General features: G+C 49.2%; 1 pseudogene across 1 annotated transcript in view; it reads left to right on the forward strand.

Annotated features, from left to right (window-relative positions):
• Positions 1–18,674, forward strand: part of LOC144116103 (nose resistant to fluoxetine protein 6-like) — a 197,951-nt pseudogene that overhangs the window by 25,727 nt on the left and 153,550 nt on the right. Inside the window, exon 2 of the transcript XR_013311731.1 lies at positions 13,804–14,182. The product of XR_013311731.1 is annotated as a nose resistant to fluoxetine protein 6-like (transcript). The remainder of the gene's footprint in view (positions 1–13,803; positions 14,183–18,674) is intronic.

Raw genomic sequence — 18,674 nt, forward strand, 5'->3', positions numbered from 1 at the left:
CAATGACGTCTGACCGGGGTGGAGCACTTTTTCATCGAGCACACGCAAGGCAACGTGGTGCTCCGGTGTAGTCTTCGAATCTAGGGCTTCTTCCGTCGTAAACATGAGGGCCTTGGATTGAAGGTCGAGGATTTCTCGATGCTCACTAAGAGACCATGCCACGTTAAAAAAGTCCCCAAAAAGTCCAGAAAGTCCATATCACGCCTCGGGAACATAGTTTCTGGACTATGGAGGATGCAGGGCAAGTATGTCCGCTGACCGTGACCCGTGCTTTCATTTTCATTTCATTTAATTTATTGAACCCTCAGGGTGAAAGGCATTAAAGAGGGGAGGGGTTACAAGTAAAATACATAAATAGATACAATGCATATTACAGAACAAGTGTTATCATCCTCCTGTTATTCAATGTTAGGTAGTGCAGTACAAAAATGCTGATTATCAATTATGTCGACGATATCTGCGCGAAGACAGTTCCATTCACGTGATGTACGAGGCAAGAAAGACTGAAATGCTGTTATAGTGTTGCCGGTTTCAATGCCAACTTTGTGACGAGGATCATTGTGGTTTGACACGTATCTGAAGGACGAAATGAGTACATCGCGTATGGGGTGATGGTATAGGTTGTAAAAAAAAAGGCTCAAACGAATTGTCTGCCGGCGGGATGCTAAAAGAGGTAAAGAAAGATTCGCTGTCATGGTTGCTACACTCGCAGTACGGTTAAAGTTGGACAGGATAAAACGAGCAGCTTTATTTTGAACCAGCTCAAGCAAAGTTATCTGTTTTTCATGATGGGAATTTCATATTGCGGCGGCGTATCACAGATTAGAACGTATTAGTGTTTTATAAAGCAATAATTTCAAAGAAGATGGAGTTTTGGAAAAGTTATGGCGCACGTAGCCCAACATGCGGTTAGCTTTTTTAGTAATGCACTCAATATGGCGCGTCCAGTTAAGGCAATCAGAAGTATGAACACCCAGGTAACCGCTTCTAAGGCAACGTTATTTAGGTAGTACGCAGGCGGAGAGTTGGCGCTTCTTGCTATATGCATAATTTTGCACTTATTAGTATTAAGTACCATAAGCCATTCATTACTCCAAAGAGAAATGTTACAGAGATCGCGCTGAAGAATGTTTGCATCGTCGGGGGTTTTATTTCGCGGAAAACAACGCAGTCGTCATCAAACAAAAGAATGTTAGATGATACAATGGAAGTGAGATCACTGATGTAAATAAGAAATAAAAGGGGTCCAAGCACTGACCATTGTGGCACGCCCGAGTAATCTTCGGTGAAAGGCGAGTTAAAATTATTAGCGGCAACGAACTGTGATCGGTTAAGAAGAAAGTACTCAATCTATTTCAGAACATTGTAGTCGATATTCAGTTGGGTTAGCTTTAAAAATAATAAGCGGTGACATGCCTTGTCGAATACTTTAGAGTAATCTAGGAAAATGCAGTCGGCTTCTGATGCGCGATCTAAAATATGGTGAAGTTTGATAGTGTAGCTGGCAAGTTGGGTTTCGCAAGAAAATGATTTCCGAAAGCCATGCTGTGCGGGTGTAAAAAACAAATTAGACCCTAGAAAGTTCACAAGGTCTGTGAAGATGACATGTTCTAATAGTTTGCGAAAAGTACTAGAAAGCGAGATGGGGCGATAACTTGTAGGGGATCTTCTATTTCCTGATTTGAATAATGGAAACACCCTCCCGACTTTATTGTGTTGGCAGAATTGAACTATCGAGAGTGTGCTAAGAAATCTTTGTTAGTATTAAGGAGCTGAAGGCAATTGTATTTTTTTTTAAATTTAGCATGGATCCAGTCAAAACCGGGCGATGAATGAAATTCTAGGGCATCAATATGTTTAGCAACGCCAGATGAATTGGTGAAAATTTGAGGCATAGTTGGGAAATTATACCAGAGTGGAACGGGATGTGTGGTGTCTGATGTGCGCGAGAAGTTCTGAACAAAGGTTTCGTTAAGTTCTGATGCGCATAAATGAGCCAGAATAGGGTCCCCTGACGCGTCAGTTAAGTTAATATATTTTTCGGTAGGCGGCTTGACGACGCGCCAAAATTTTTTTAATGCTGGTAGATAGCATGGATTGTAACGTGTTAGAAAGGAACTTTTGCTTGCTTAAGCGCAGTCATATAGACATCAGCGGCAGTCTTGTATGCATCCCGGTGTGCGTTACATGGTGTAAAGTTTCTGGCGACAGCCAGTGGTCTGATTCCGCAGCGTATTCGGCCAGGGCACCTGCAGCCGGGGTCCCTGCACGGCGATAGGCATCTTGTTTCCCGCGCTCGGTCCTCGCGAGGTTTATTGGATTCGAGACGGAGGATTCCACTGCCGTTTGAAAACAACATTGTTCGCGGAAGATCGTGCGGCCCGGAGCACCCCTTCAACTATGCCTGCTCGCCGGTGCCTCGCCCATTCGGACTTCCCGGAAGACGTGTTCGGCTGGAGCGTGAGAACTGTCGTTCGGACGCGAAGACACCGCTCTCTCTGGTGGGGGCGATTGTCCAGCGGCACCCTCTTTCTCCGGCGAGGCATGTGACGGGGCGCCTCCCTATGTGAAGTGCTGTGTGTGTGTGTGTGAGTACGACAGCGCAAGTTAGGCCACGCCCAACCTGGCGAAGACATTCTCGGACCTGGGGAATCCTGGGGACCGGACCCTTTTTAAAACCGGACGACGAGTGCCGTGAGAAAAGAATCCTCGATCATCCTCAGATCTTCTCAGATCCTCCGACCTTCCCCCATCACCCTCCAATGGGTTCCAAAATCTTGTAAATAATGTAAAATAAACCCCCTGTACAGTTTCCTTCATAACCAAGTCCGACAACGTCATTCGGAGAAGGGACCTGCGGCGCTGAAAGAGTCAGCTCACTCAAGGACCCCTCGTCCCCAACAACTGGTTGGCAGCAGTTGGGATGGACCGTGCGACATCGTGATTTCTCAACCGGTAAGCGTTTCGGAATTTTGCTATAGGATTCGCCAGGCTTCAGATTTTGAGAAAGTAATCTAGAATCACTGGGTAGTGTATGTCAATTGAGAAAGGGTAATCTCACGAAATTTTGAAGATAGCATTGCCAAAGCGGAGAAAGCATTGTCATGGACCTTATGAAATTGTCAAAGTCGGACTTGCTGTTGTTATGCGAGGAACTGTCAATAGAAGTACAGGGAAAAATTACAAAACTTGAAATATGCAAGACAATTCAAAAGCACGTAGATGACGATCAGCTGGTAGATACGTGGAATTTGGTACAGGAAGAAAAAAGAAAAAGGGAAGCGGAATGGGAAAAAGAGAAAGAACGGCAAAAGTGGGAAGCTGAAAAAGAAGAAAGAAATCTAAAGCGATTGCAGCTTGAAAGCGAAAATCGAAAAAAAGGCGACAGTACGAGAGCCGGGTCTCCTGAAAGAGCAAGCGATGTACAATCGTATAGAATGAACAGATTCATGCAGCCCTATGAAAGTGGAAGGGACATAGGATTGTACCTGGGAAACTTTGAGAGAACTTGCGAAAGGGAGAACTTTGCTCGCAGTACATGGCCGCAACGGCTTCTGACACTCTTTCCATGTGAAGTAGCTGAAGTCATAGCGAGACTTAGCACACAAGACGCAGCTGACTGCGAAAAAGTCAAAGCCAGCCTGCTAAAAAGGTACCGGCTGTCAGCCGAAGCTTTCCGACAGCGCTTCAGGAACGCAATGAAATACGATAGCGAGGGCTATCCGGATTTCGCGTATGGACTAAAGACGAATCTGCTAGAGTGGCTAAAAGGATCCGAGGTTTATGAAAGCCGAGACAAAATCATTGAGTGTTTTTGCCTTGAGCAATTTTACCGAAGCATTCCCCAAGTGGTGAAACTGTGGGTTCAAGACAGGGAAAAAGTCGACACAGTTGAAAGGGCCGCTGAGCTAGCAGAGGAGTACGTTTCGCACAGAAGGTTGAGCACTGAAGAGGGTGCGTCACACGCTCGAAACGCGATGCGAGGTAAAGGGCCTAGCAGAAAGACGCGAAGTGCTAGAAGTTCGGAGCAATCAGAGGCAACGAAGGTAGCTCCAGAAAAGCGCGAAGAACAGGCGAAGAGACAGGGAGCAGACAAAGCCACGAAAAAAGAGTTTGAGGCTAGTAGGCCATTTCGTTGCTACAACTGCAATGGTGTCGGGCACTTTGCAGCCAAGTGTACAAAGCAACGTTTGGTGTTCTCGTGCGTCGAGGATAACGCCGAGAATCTAGAGCTCCTTAAGCCATACCTGCACGAGCTCCACGTTAACGGGAAACCGTGCAGGGTGCTTCGTGATAGCGCCGCGAAGATGGACGTTGTCCACCCGTCTTACGTGTCAGTGGACGATTTTACGGGAGAAGTCTCGTGGATAAAACAGGCAGTAGAAGAACACAGTGTATGCCTTCCCATAGCTAGAGTGATAATTTGTGGACCGTTTGGAGAGCTAATCACTGAGGCCGCAGTTTCGAAGGCCGTGCCACATCAATATCCTTACCTCTTCTCGAATCGATCAGACCAATTGCTACGCGAGAGAGGCCAGAAACTCGGAAGCGAGGTGATACAAGCTTTGACAAGATCGAAAACTCGTCAGCTCGCATCTCAACTAAGTCAGATTCCCGAACCTCAGGTAGCCAGAGACGCACCAGTCAGCATATCGTTGCAATCAAATGAGGAGGGAAATGAACCAACGAGGAATGAAAGCCAGACAGCTGACCGAGCAAATGAGCGACGAGGGACTTCAACCACTAAGTCGGTAGAGGAATCAGAAAACGCTGAAGGATCCGTTTTATCTCCAACATCGCGCAGTTTTGATCGCCTTCTGCAGGTGAACAGGGAGTCCCTAACAAAAGAACAGAAGCAGGATCCCACTTTGGAAAGACTGCACCTTACAGCTAAAGAGGGCATCGCGAGACGCAACATAACGATGCATGAGAAGGGAGGCTTACTATACCGACACTACCAGGACAGAAAAGGCAAAACATTTGATCAGCTGGTCGTGCCCGAAAAATACAGAGCGGACATTCTGAGTCTCTGCCACGGAAATGGCTGGGCAGGACATCTGGGAATCAATAAAACAAAGAAGCGCCTATTAATGGAATATTATTGGGCGGGTTGTTTCAAATATGCAGAACGCTACGTAAAATCATGCGATGCGTGCCAGCGCGTGGGCAAGCCGGGAGAGACATGGAAGGCTCCACTGAAAATTGTTCCATTGATCTCGGAAACTTTCCGCCGGCTTGTAATAGACACAGTAGGCCCTTTGCCTAATACGAAATCAGGCTATAAGTACTTGCTTACTATGCTATGTCCCGCCACAAAATTCCTCGAAGCAATTCCGTTGAAGGACTTGAGCTCCACAGAAATAGTTGATGCCCTTTTGTTAGTGTTCGCGAGAATAGGATTTCCGGTCGAAATCCAAGCCGATCAGGCGACGGTCTTTACAAGCGCCTTGACGATCACATTGCTAGAAAGATGCGGAATAAAACTGTTGCACAGCTTGGTGTATCATCCGCAGTCCAGCAGTGTAGAGAAATGGCATTCGGTGCTGAAGCGGGTGCTACGCGCTCTTTGTTATGAGCATAAAGCAGACTGGGAGGATTGTCTGCCGGCCACACTTTTCGCTTTACGAACAGTACCCCATGAAGCTACGGGGTTTATGCCAGCAGAACTCGTGTACGGAAGAGCCCTCCGCTCTCCCCTCCGAATGCTGAGAGAAATGTGGGAAGGGACAGGAGAGAACCAGACAGTGGTTGAGTATGTGCTTAAGCTACTGGACCGCCTTAACAACACGAGGGAATTAGTAAATCGAAATATGAAAGCTGCCCAGGAGGCCGCCAAGGTCTATTGTGACAGAAACGCTCGCCTTCGAGGTTTCACCGCGGGCGATCTCGTGATGATCATCCGGCCATCGAGAAAAAACAAGCTGGAAGTTCACTGGGATGGTCCGGTAGAAGTGTTGAAAAAACTTTCGGAGACGAATTACGCGCTAAGGGTTCCAGGCAGGGGAAAGCAGGTGAGAATCAATCATTGCAATCTGATGAAGCCGTTCGTGGAACGCAGCGAGAACGTCAATCTGACTCTAAATGAACCAGAAGAGCTGGACAGCGAGAGTCAGGGTTGGAAGGGAGGTGCGGACGCTAGTGACAACGTGGAAAACATTCTGGCTCACTCCGTGAATGCAGATTTCCTAAGCGGGACACAGGTCGACACGCTAAAGCAGTTGTTGAGCGAATTCGCTGACCTATTTAGCAGTCGCCCGAGAAAGACACACCTCCTGACACGAAATCGAGCTCACCTCTGATGAGCCGGTACGGTCGAAACCCTACAGGGTATCACCGCGGCAAAAAGAAATAATGGACGCGGAAATTCAGCGCTTGTTGAAGTTAGGGGTTGTAGAGCCAGCGGAAAGTGACTATACCTCACCGATAATTCTTGTTAAGGCCCCAGGGAAAGATCCTCGTCCCTGCGTGGATTGTAGAAAGCGGAATGCAATTACCAGGGATCAGCTATACCCGATTCCCAACATAGAGGATAGGATAGAAAGGGTGAGCGGCGCGAAATTCATTTCCACCCTCGATCTCGTACGGGGATATTGGCAAGTTCCCCTCTCAGAAAGCGCGAGCAGGTATGCCGCTTTCATCTCCCCAGCGGGCACCTTTCGACCCTTAATGCTTAGTTTTGGGTTGAAGAATGCCCCCTACAGCTTCTCGAAACTCATGGACATCGTACTGAAGGACATGCAGTGCTTTGCACTCCCTTATTTAGGCGATGTGGCAATTTTTTCGGAAACCTGGCAAGAGCATCTGGAACACCTAAGGACCGTGTTTTCCAGTTTACGACAGGCTGGACTGACACTGAAGGCAGAAAAGTGTAGATTTGGTTGCGCACAGGTGACGTACTTGGGCCACGTTGTAGGCCAGGGAACTAGGAGCCCATCCGAGTTAAAGATTGCCCCGATCGCAGCATTTCCGCAACCACGTACGAAAACGGCCATTCGCTCATTTTTGGGATTAGTTGGATATTACCAGCGATATATTCCTAACTACTCACAGCGGGCTAGTCCCTTAACTGACGCCTTGCGAAAGGGAGCACCTACTAACGTAAGTTGGGATAACCAAAAAGAAAACGCCTTCAAAAGCCTGAAGGAAGCACTCGTGTTCCGACCCTTGCTCAGGACCCCTGACTATGGGAAAGAGTTCATAGTCCAGTGTGATGCCAGTTATAGAGGGCTGGTGCTGTCTTAAGCCAAGTTGGCTACGACCATGAAGAACACCCAGTTCTGTACATCAGCCGCAAACTGACCAGTAGAGAGGAAGCGTACAGCGCTTCCGAAAAAGAGTGCGCGTGTTTAGTTTGGGCAGCGCAGAAGTTGTCGTGTTACCTGTACGGAGCAAAGTTTGTATTTGAGACTGACCATTGTCCTTTAACGTGGCTGCGACAGATGTCCCCTAAAAATGGTCGCTTGCTCAGATGGAGTCTGGCTCTCCAACAGTACAATTTCTCGGTGCGTTATAAGAAGGGGGAACTGCACGGAAATGCTGATGGCTTGAGCAGACTGATGTAAGCGGGAGAACCAAGAGGAATCTCCTCCTGTGTGAGTGTTCTTTTTTACTTTGTTCCGAGTAATCCGGCTGTGGCAGTTTCAAAAGGAGATGTTTCGCGCTCAGTCGGCACAACATTAACCCAAATTTCAACACAATTTTTTAAAAGTGTATTGTTGTCAATGGAAGAAGCCTGGTGATTCTTTGGCGAAGTCCGAGCGCTTTCGGGTGGGGCAGTGCTTTGCTGTTTGGAACGTCCCACCTGCGCTTTCCTTTGTTGGATGTGCTTTGGGTTCTGCCTTGGGGGCGATGATATTGCAATCCAGGGGACCAACACGGACGTCATCTTATCTCTTCCTGCCCAGCGGTCGTCAACGCTGGACATTCGAGATTTTTCGGGCCGCGGAGGAGCTGTAAAGTTTCTGGCGACAGCCGGTGGTCTGATTCCGCTGCGTATTTGGCCAGGACACCTGCAGCCGGGGTCCCTGCACGGCGATAGGCATCTTGTTTCCCACGCTCGGTCCTCTCGAGGTTTATTGGATTCGAGACGGAGGATTCCACTGCCGTTTGAAAACAACATTGTTCGCGGAAGATCGTGCGGCCCGGTGCACCCCTTCAACTATGCCTGCTCGCCGGTGCCTCGCCCATTCGGACTTCCCGGAAGACGTGTTCGGCTGGAGCGTGAGAACTGTCGTTCGGACGCGAAGACACCGCTCTCTCTGGTGGGGGCGATTGTCCAGCGGCACCCTCTTTCTCCGGCGAGGCATGTGACGGGGCGCGTCCCTATGTGAAGTGCTGTGTGTGTGTGTGTGTGAGTACGACAGCGCAAGTTAGGCCACGCCCAACCTGGCGAAGACATTCTCGGACCTGGGGAATCCTGGGGACCGGACCCTTTTTAAAACCGGACGACGAGTGCCGTGAGAAAAGAATCCTCGATCATCCTCAGATCTTCTCAGATCCTCCGACCTTCCCCCATCACCCTCCAATGGGTTCCAAAATCTTGTAAATAATGTAAAATAAACCCCCTGTACAGTTTCCTTCATAACCAAGTCCGACAACGTCATTCGGAGAAGGGACCTGCGGCGCTGAAAGAGTCTGCTCACTCAAGGACCCCTCGTCCCCAACAATGGTGATAGCCTGGCTGTACAATATCGGCGCTTGTCCTGGCGTTCAAACTAGGTGGCGTCCAGCGGTGCGGATTTGTGGGCCTTCTCAAGTAGTCGTCTCCTTCTTGAGCTGCGTGGCGAATGTTCCACTGCGCCACAATAATCTGCTGCCGTAACAAATAGTGCAGTAGCTTCTCGGCCGTCAGTTGAGATTTCAAGTTCGGCGGTTCGTGTTCTGGTATTGCGGGTTGCCTTTGGAATTCGGTCTCGGCTTTGTCGTGTGCTGTGATTGCGGTTGACGCAGGATGTACTTATTCTCCTGGCGACGGCGTCATTTTGAAGTGGGGTAGTTATTCTGTCGAGGTGCTACTCGTGTGCGGCGTTATCGCAGTGGATGCGGCAGGTTCATATGTTGTGGTCGTTGGAGTATCTTCGTCGGCAAGCAACCTGAGCTCAAAGGTTTCTGCCTTTAGTTTCCCTTCTGCGTGCTCGGTAATCTTCCCCGCACTGGTGTTGCGTAGCTCCGACTTGGCAACGCGAAGCGCGAGGCGGACGGCGATGGGGAGCAGGGGCTGTTTGGCACGTGTTTCTCTCGACGCAGGTAACCGTCAAATTATTGCGGGCGCTGGCCGGGGCGTGGCTGTGGTGCGCCGATGGCAGAACCACGAAGACCGATACGTCCGCACGGGCAATGACGAAGAATGTGGTCGGCCGCATCGCAATGGAAGCATAGCAGGCGATTGTCGGAAGTCCTCCAGGCGTCGCATTTCTTGGGATTTGAGCGTCGCTCATAGGCTGGCAGGGCGGGGGCTATGGGGCGGCTCTCTGGAACGACTGGTTCACGCCCAAGAGCCGTTGATGGTCTTGTCGGGGCCCAGCACAGTGTACCGCAGCGGCTTACGTCATGACTTGAGCTTCCATTGGAGGCGGGCATGGCGGAGAACCAAGCGCATGTTGGACTTCTTGGCGGACGATTTCCGCAAGGGTCGGGACTTGAGACCGGTCGGAAGATGGTAGCAGTGGACGCAGCTCTTCTTGGACAATGTTGCTTGTGGTTCACACCAGGCAGGTTGTCCCTGACTTCTGTGCTGTCCAGTAGTCGTGCCGATGCGACTTGAAGCGTTCGTGGCTAATGGCGGGCTCGTGCATCCAGGTTTTTCTCAGCCATGGACGCTTTGTTTCGGTGGCGGTCTTAGTTTGCCGATAATCGCAGCGAAAAGTGCCTCTCTAACACCTCGTATCAAAAACTCCACCTTCTTCACCTCTCTCGTGTCAGGCTCGGCACGACAAAAAGATGGTTCATTTCTTTCATGGAAGCAGTCACTGTCTCATTTGGCTGTTGCATACGGGACTGCAGCAGCAGCTGCGCTCTTTCTTTCCAAATTATGCTCGCGAAAGTCTTGACAAGCTCCCGTTTGAATGATTCATAGTCGCCAGGGAAGCGTCGTGGTTTTTCCTACCAAAAGCCTTCCAGAGCGAAGAAAAAGTGCCTGGTCTGGTCATGCCAACTTAATATTAAATATGGCGACACACACAAACTGGTCAAGCCATTCTTCAGGATCCTCGCCCGGTGATTTAAATGTGGGCGGCAGTTGGGGCTGGCGCAAAATGATGGAGGCTGGTGTCGTAGCCATGGCTGACGTCCGCGCGCAGGAGTCATTTATCCGCGTGCAGTGCGGCAGTACTCCGTATTCACGCGAACGCCTCTAGAGACGACGGCTGCTTCGTCTTCGGTGAGAACAGCTCCTGGGGCTTCCCCGGGATCTGCTTCTTCAGGACAGCATAAGCTGCTTGGGCGGCTCCCAGTTGGTAAGGGCGACAAGGACACCCATTAGCACTCACCAGATGTCACGTAATGACATCTGACGCGAACCTTTTCTACTGTTTGTTCGTACCCGCTCAATGCCGCCGGCCCACGGTTTTTTTCATTTTATTTGTGATGCGAGATGCGACGTGATTTATCTCGAATATTGCGGCCACGCACAACTCCTTCCACATTTTTCCAGATTTTTTTAGTTTCTTTTGGTTCCTTCACCCGAGGAGTCCTTACCAGCTTTAAGGGTAGCCTGCTGTTAACAGCAGGCTGCATGCAAACGTACAAACAGGAAGGGTTACTGTTTATAAATTCGCTTTTACGAGTCATCTGCCGCTTTAAAGTTTTCCTTTATGTATGTTACCAGCTTAAGTACCCAGACTGGTGCACTTTTGTTTGTTCTGTTTATTTTGATTTGGTTTATGGTGGTTGAACGTTACAAAGCGACTCAGGCTATGCGGGACCCGTAGTGAAGCGCTCCGGAAATTTCCACCACTTGGGGTTTATTAACGTGCACTAACATCTCACAGTAAACGGGTGCCAATCATTTAGCCTCCATCGAAATGCGACCGCTGCGGCCAGGATCGGACCGGCGTCTTTCGGGTCAGCAGTCGAGCGCCATAACCACTGAGCCACCGCGGCGGTGTTTCTGACTTCTGTGAGCTATAAATGCCCTCTTTTTCTGAAAATAAACCTCAGTTTTTAGTGCAGTGCATGGGCAGTCCCTGTATTCTGCGGTGGGTCATTCACTGAACTACATCTATCAACTATAGCCCACCAAAAAGTCTTCTAGGCAACCGTCTCACTGACAGGCTTCGAGACCGTGCTCGTGGCGTAAATGACATGGGCGGTGATGGCCTGTCAGCCCACTCTCGCAAGTGTCACTGTCTGCCGCTGCTAAAATGTTTTGTTTTTTTTTCAAAAATGCACAAAATCCAGTTGACATGTGAAAACATTGAGGCCGAGTGGACCGCAATATTGGAAAAAGAATGTGTAAGCAACATTTGTGTGGCACTTTTACCAAAGGGACTTGCGTATCTGGGCGATGTATGTGAATAGTTTGCCTTTTTTGCGCTGATTTGTCAGGCAATGATTCTTTGCCATAAGAACCACCTTTCCTTAGGGTAATAAACCATTATTGAAAGTTAGTGCTGTGTGTGTGCGTGCGTGGCGTTGGTCGCTCTACTTATTTCTTCTTAAAATTGAGTTGGCTATTACTAACGACTGGCTTCAATAAACCATGCAGGCGCCTATCGGTAATAGGTAAAAAGTTGACTATTAAAGTTTATTGAATCAATTTATCAGTTCGCATGCTTTTCCTGTTTTTTGACGTCCGCAACACTGGTAATACTATGCTCCAAAAAAGGCCCCTTTACCAGAAAAAAAACACAAACAAACCTTCTTTTTTAAAAATCACGGAGGTGGGCTTCCCTGAAACACCTAGTATAGACATGCAGAAAGCAGAACGAGCAAGTATAGGGCTCGCCGCTCTTTGCTTCTGTGTTGAAATTATCACTGCAGTAGCAGCCTAAGACTGATTCCAGGGCGCCGCATCCTCAGGGTTGTGTTCATCAGCATTGTGTGGCACACGCTATCGTGTCGCTGTGCACGTGGGTTTGCTGCAGGTTGGCCGCCTTGGATTTTTCTTTTTCGAGTACATCCCAGAATATATGCCGTGAACATAATGTGCACATCAGAAACGCGACGCCACAAGAAACACGTGCAGACGCACAGTGGAAAACTTTTCGGTATCATAATTTTAGTAGGAGATTTCGCAATTCTAGTCTATATTGGGACAGTTTGGCGGCAGCTTTTTTAGGGAACTTTTTATAGCTTTTGCAGGAGCTTCCCTAGTGCACAGAGCACGAAAATGACCAGCGTGTTTAAAACAGTAGGTGATGGTGTGACTGTAAAACACTCAAGACCAGTGAAAATGGAGTGCGCCTTTCACAAGGAAGCGTTTGTTTGGCGCCTCGTACTTTTCACCCATTTTGGTGGATTCAACGATTCAAGTTATAGGCACGGAAGCGTGCCCCTAACAAGTCTTTCTACATAGCAGGCCACTTTGTGCAGCTCAGGAAAATTATATAGTTCACCGAAAAAAAAACAATTCATTAGGAGAAAATATTATTCGTCAAAAATAACGAATATTGCATTGTCAAATGAGTGGGAAAAAAGGCCAATTGAATTTTCAAAATTAAAAGCGATTAGTCCAACAGAGCACTAACCATGCCGAGCTTAACTGACGGACTGACACTTCTGCAGTGGACGCTTTGGGTTGATCTCCCGCGAAAACGAGTACGAGTGCCGACAATAAAGGTAAACAGCCCTGTGCGTCTAAGTTTTTTCTCGGCGGCTTGTCTCCTCCGCAGCCCTCGCTTTAGTGGGGTAAAAAAAAAATGGTTAATCACACTTGCTTGAACGTTTCAGCAACAGATGCCTTCGGGCTCACGCGATCAAGACGCGCCGGCACCCGCGTTCTCGTGGGCACTAAAATACTTCATTTCAATTTACGCCCGTAACGAACGTGCTTGAACTTTTCCTATTTTAAAGGCATGAAGCGCAATACCTCAGTCGGCGTGATATTACTAGGCCTTCGTGGAAGTGTGGTTTCTGATAGATTCGATAATAAAGAAGTTGGGCTTTCTGACGGAACTGCACATCGCCTGGGCGGTGGCCTGACCGTCAACCTACTCGCAGTCCGTCGATTAGACGCAGCGAGCAGCCACGGACAAAGGAAAGATTGCGCAAAATATTTGAAGATCGAAATACGCTGAGTCTAGATAAAAAAAGGATTGCTTGCGGCTGACTGTTATTTCATGCATTGTGTGCACTGCCTATCGCCGATCGCTGTTGCCCCCTATCTCGAAATGCCACCCCGAGCCTTCGCTATGATTTCTTCAGCACCGTAGTAAGTGAGGTGGTGCGCCAGCAAAGTAAGTGCGAGAAAAAGTAAAGAAAATGCGGCTTCCAGAACATCTATGGAGACCGCGCTCCTTTCGGGTGATCTTTGGCCGACAGAGGCTCAATTCTCGCCGTTGTCAATGGTTTATGTAGTTTAAGATGGCTCCTATGTTGACGACACAAAAATCTATGTTGTAAAAATCTATGTTGACGACACAAAAGAAATTTGCTCGCAGAGAACTCTCAGTGCTCTTGCTCTGCGGGTTCTCATAACCAACGCTCACATTATCATCCTTGTTCGTGGTGTCTCGGCACACAGCAATCTTAATTAGTTAAAGCAGCTAGAAATAAAGGCCGCATTGAGGCGACCTCCGGTAGGCGGTTTCGCGAGCGGGCTCGCGACATGTGTCGAAGTCACGCGGGGCGTCTCTGTCTGCGCAGACTTTGCACCGGCGCGCCTACCGGACGACGATCCCACTGGGCTCTCTTATCTGGAGCGAGCGATGAGGGACTCGCCACTGGCGATAAGACCGGCGGCACTGGTGCGACCTGGGCACATCTTCACTCTCGGCGTGGGACGTCATGGCGCGGAGCCTGTGCCTGTTTGCGCTGTGCGCCCTCGTGGTGGGGACGCGCGCCATGGACCTCAAGTCCATGGGCATCGACCTGGAGCGCGCGTCGTCGCTGCTGCTGCCCATGCTGCCGGTGATCTGCAATGCTAACAAGGAGCAGAAGCAGAACGTCGACTGCGCCGGCTGTATGGACGCCATCGTGCAATACATCAAGGCAGTCTCTAACGGCGAGGAGTGGGCTATACTGAGTAAGTACGTCCGTCTCTAGCTGGCCATGACGCCGCGAATGATTGCAGTATGCTGGCATCCGAGCTTTCTGAGCGCCAAGTGTTTGGCAGAAGATTAGAGCACTGCATGGGCTCGGGCTGGCCCGTGGGCCGGGCCAGAAAATGTGCTCTTTGGCCGGGCCTGGGCCGGGCCTGGGCTTGAAGCCGCGGGCCCGGGCCGGGCTCGGTCCCGTATGTAGAGGGGCTGCGTACAGCTTCTGATTCCTTATTGTAGCGTCAAGTACACTTGATGATAAAGGGTCGTGGTGTTCATGATGTCAATTGGCGCTTATTTACTATTTACTTATTTTTGGCGTCGGCAATAGAGGCGTGTTTTTCACAAGAGAAAAAAGTACAAGTAATGCTGATTTTTGTTTTCGACTGTTTCCCGAAACATCTCGGTACTGAAAAAATTTCAGAGCTAAAATGTTTCCAGTCGTTTATTAATAAAGCACTGCTATTACTTTATTTTGCTGACGCGGAACGACAAAGGCTTATTTGTAGTCTGACTTTATTCAGCGACACTTAGTGTGCTATGTCAAAGTAATTTCGGACGTGCATGCCTCGTCGCCTTGAACGGCACAAGAGAATTAAAAAGAGCTTGCGCAAAATCCAGCAACGGCCTACACTGCAGCGTCTTTCTTAATGGAGCTTCGAAACACCTGACGAGGCTCATTTGCATGAGTGTGCTCGCCTGCTAAGTACCCAGCACAGCTGACTTGGCTCTTTCAGCTGTCAGCAGCACACGCCTTCATATTTGCCAGAAGGCAGCTCACTTTTGTGTTATCTCTCACGACTGGACATTTGAAGTCACATAATAAGCGCTGGAGAATGGTTTTCGTTCGACTGTCGACGGGCAATGTTCCAATGTAGCATATGACTGTCTGTCTTCATCTCCCACAAACGCATCTGGACGCTATGAGAAAGGCCATAGGAGAAGAGCATATTTGTTTGGGGCACATCGGGTCTTCAAAGACATTCTGCGCAATAAACAGGCGCTTGTATTACTTTTCGCCACCATAGATTCACTCCCCCTGAGGCCCTAATTTAACCCGCGATATTGTGCTCAATAAAAAAGGAAATATGACTGCTACGGCTTTTAGTACGTTTCAATATTTCGTATCGCGCGCAGTTAAAAATGAATGATTAAAAACCTAGACATAACGAAAAGTTTATTGCGCGTTCATACAAACCTTTTCATTTGGCTCTCAGAGCGGCTATTCACAGACAAGACCACTGCCAAAGAAGACAAGCGGGCGAACCCGCCCTTAATTGTGCTTTCTTCCTTTTCTATTTATCAAGCCAATTTTTCCCATTGCGATTTGAGCGCCTCTGCCGGCGGCCACGTCTTTACTTGTTTAGCACGACACTATTTGCACTCAGTGAACAATTCACCGTTTGAGCTGCTGCGGAAACGGGCCCGGGCTGGGCTACAAAAGTAATAATGTGGCGGGCCTGGGCCGGGCCTGGCTTGAAGCCGTGGGCCTGGGCCCGGTTCGGACTTTGAGTATCGCGCTCGGGCTTCAGAATGCGGCCCGTGCAGTGCTCTAGGCGGCAGCTGCAGGTAGAGGTCGTCGGCCTTCGTAGTATTTGCCGTGAGTGCGAGAATGTGACTTCCAGAAAGCATGTAAGGGTGCGCTGAATTGTGCGCGAAAAACACGAACTTTTCAAGAACGTCAAAAATAGTGAGGAAATGACTGCTACCGGTACCACTCTTTACAGTCAAATACGTCTTCTCATAACGCTGTAGTTATTGTACAGTGCAGTAAAGTGCACGAAAGTGGCAGCGCTGTATTCACAGTAAAATACGTTATTGGACTTAGTTAGCCTCAATGCCGGTTGGGGGACTTTTTCTTAACGCTTGACACGTAAACACGTTGATTTGGAGTAACGTGCACGGGTAGCAAAGTGACCTTCCGACAACGACGGCACACGAGAGCAGTGAACACTTATTGCAGCTAGAATGGCGTTCAACTTTTGGGAGCGTGACATTCAGTGCGCTTTGCAAAAGAGTTTGTCCGCGCGGTGACCCGATGTTATCTGACAAAAACACCCGCATTCAAAGACCAATTGTTGAGGGGCAAAAGCAAAAAAACAAAATTTAGGGGCAGATAATTGGATTGATGCGGCGGAAATGTGACAGCGTTTTTCTATCACTCACCAATATATTCCAATTTTGGTTCTGTTCTTATTATGATTACATGGTCTTTCAATCAGAAACCTTTATGATTCTGTTTCAATTCTGTTTTTTTTTCTTATTCCATTTCTATTCCTAATCGCTTATTTTTATTCATTTTTTAATTTCTGGTCGTTTCCAGTTTTGCTGTCTGATTGTTAGTCCGGCGTCTCCCTCCTTTCCTCTACAAGTGGAAAGTGGAGGAGGACGGTTGGCAGGTGGAGAGAAGGAAATCCCCATGGACACCACCTGCCACAGTTTGAAGGTGGAAGTTTCACACCGGGGCCGCCGCCGACGACTGGCAGTTTCGCCTTCAGGAAACTTCTAATGTTATTTCATTAAAAATGGATTTCTCCTCTTTCAGTTTCCAGAAATTGGCGACGTGCATATACTTTTTGCCGCACAATGCAAAACTACTGTTAATTATCCTAAAAAAGTTATGTCTCAGACTCACGTGATTAGAGGTAGTACAAGCTTTTAAAAAAATTGAAGTTATTTCCACCGAGGACGTGTCCTAGGATTACATTTATCATCTTGCAGCGAATATCTTGCAAAATAATTCGTTAGCTGCGTACGGCAGTGATTAAGCTAGCTGCGAAGTTATGCGCCTGTCTGTTAGGTACAAACTCTCATGACTTTGTGACAGTAAAATATTTATTGAAATATATATTCCTCTCTACCTCGCGTTTTAGTCACAGTCAAGCCCAATTATAACGGCCGCAGTTACAACAAATGCTTGCTTATTACGAACGAAGGCGGTGCTATCATCAAAATATGTATTATGGCAATGGCACTTTGTCTCGGATACAACGAACTCGTGTGGCTACACAACTTGATTAGAGCGAACGAGGAGGGGCTGTCAACTCGGCCCCGCAGTCGAAAACCACCGCTTCTTTAAGGAACGGAGAGCGACGAGAGTCTTCCAATCTCTCTACCGCTGAAATGCACGCCATTCGACACGGTGTCTTCTGAGCACTTCCTTCGATGAGTGGCCCTTGTTGGTTGGTTGGTTTGGTTTTGGGGGAAAGGAAATGGTTCAGTATCGTTGGACACCTGAACCGCGCCGTAAGGGAAGGGATAAAGGAGGGAGTGAAAGAAGAAAGGAAGAAGAGGTGCCGTAGTGAAGGGCTCCGGAATAATTGTGCGCAAATTGTGGAACTTTTTGTGGCGAGCACGCCGCGGCGACGCTAGGCGCGGGTAGGCTTAGGCCTAACCCGACGAAGGGGGGCATTATGCCCGAAGTAGAAATTGTGATAGGAGAGGAAATCTCCGAAGAAGAAGCCAACAGCCCAGGCTGGACGACAGCGTTAGGCAAGAACAAGACAGCTCGGCAAAAAACGCCAGTTTCAACGAGCAAGATATCCCACGTGGGCTCGAAAGGTGGCTGCCGCACGGATGGCCCGCAAGGCGTGCTGCAGCGTCTCGCAGCCTTGTCCAGGCTCCCCAGACTACCGAGGGAGCACATACCAATTATCGTCCGCCCAAGGGACGGGTTGGATGTCAAGAAGATAAGCCAAATCAGGCTGGCTCAAGCCTTCGCCATGGAAGCTGCACTAGCCCCCACAGAAACTGAGGGCGACATAGTCTGCCCTAATTTCACTCAAAACGTTCTCGTCGTCTCCACCCCGGAGAAGAACGCCTCCGCTTACGCCAGGATCCAGCAAATCCGCATAAGCGAAGGAACATACAATGTGGCCGCATACATCGCGGCCCCAGACAACACCTGCAAAGGGGTCATACGAGGGGTCGACGCAGACATCAGTGAGGCCCAACTCCAGGGCATGATCGTCAACCATCGTTACCAGACGGCTCTGGAAACCAAACGAATTAAGAACACCACCACAGTGGTCGTCCTCTTCGACGGCATGAGAGTGCCTAACAATGTCTTGTGCGGCGTCAGCATGCTGCGCTGCACGCTCTACAAACGCCATACTGAGGTGTGCTACGCGTGTGGCGGTTTGTGCCATCGTGCGGACGTGTGCCCCAACCCCCGGAATAAGGATTGCAGGGGCTGCGGACTAACCTCACCACCTGATGACCACCAGTGTTCGCCGAAGTGCGCACTCTGTGGCGGACCGCATCTTACGGCGGACAAAACGTGTAAGCAGCGCTTTCAAGTCCCATACGTCGTACGCAGGCGCCGACGGCGTCGTAAGCGCCCCAAGAACAAGCACCAGCAGCAACAGCTGGCCAAGGAGAACCGGGCCGGTGACTCCAGCGCGGCGGGAGCCCTCAGGAGGGAGCGTTCCGTCTCGCCAGCTGGCCGACAACGCAGCCTCTCCAGAGGTCAGCAACGCA

The sequence above is a fragment of the Amblyomma americanum genome, chromosome 1, assembly GCF_052857255.1.
Source record: "Amblyomma americanum isolate KBUSLIRL-KWMA chromosome 1, ASM5285725v1, whole genome shotgun sequence".
Taxonomy (NCBI): domain Eukaryota; kingdom Metazoa; phylum Arthropoda; class Arachnida; order Ixodida; family Ixodidae; genus Amblyomma; species Amblyomma americanum.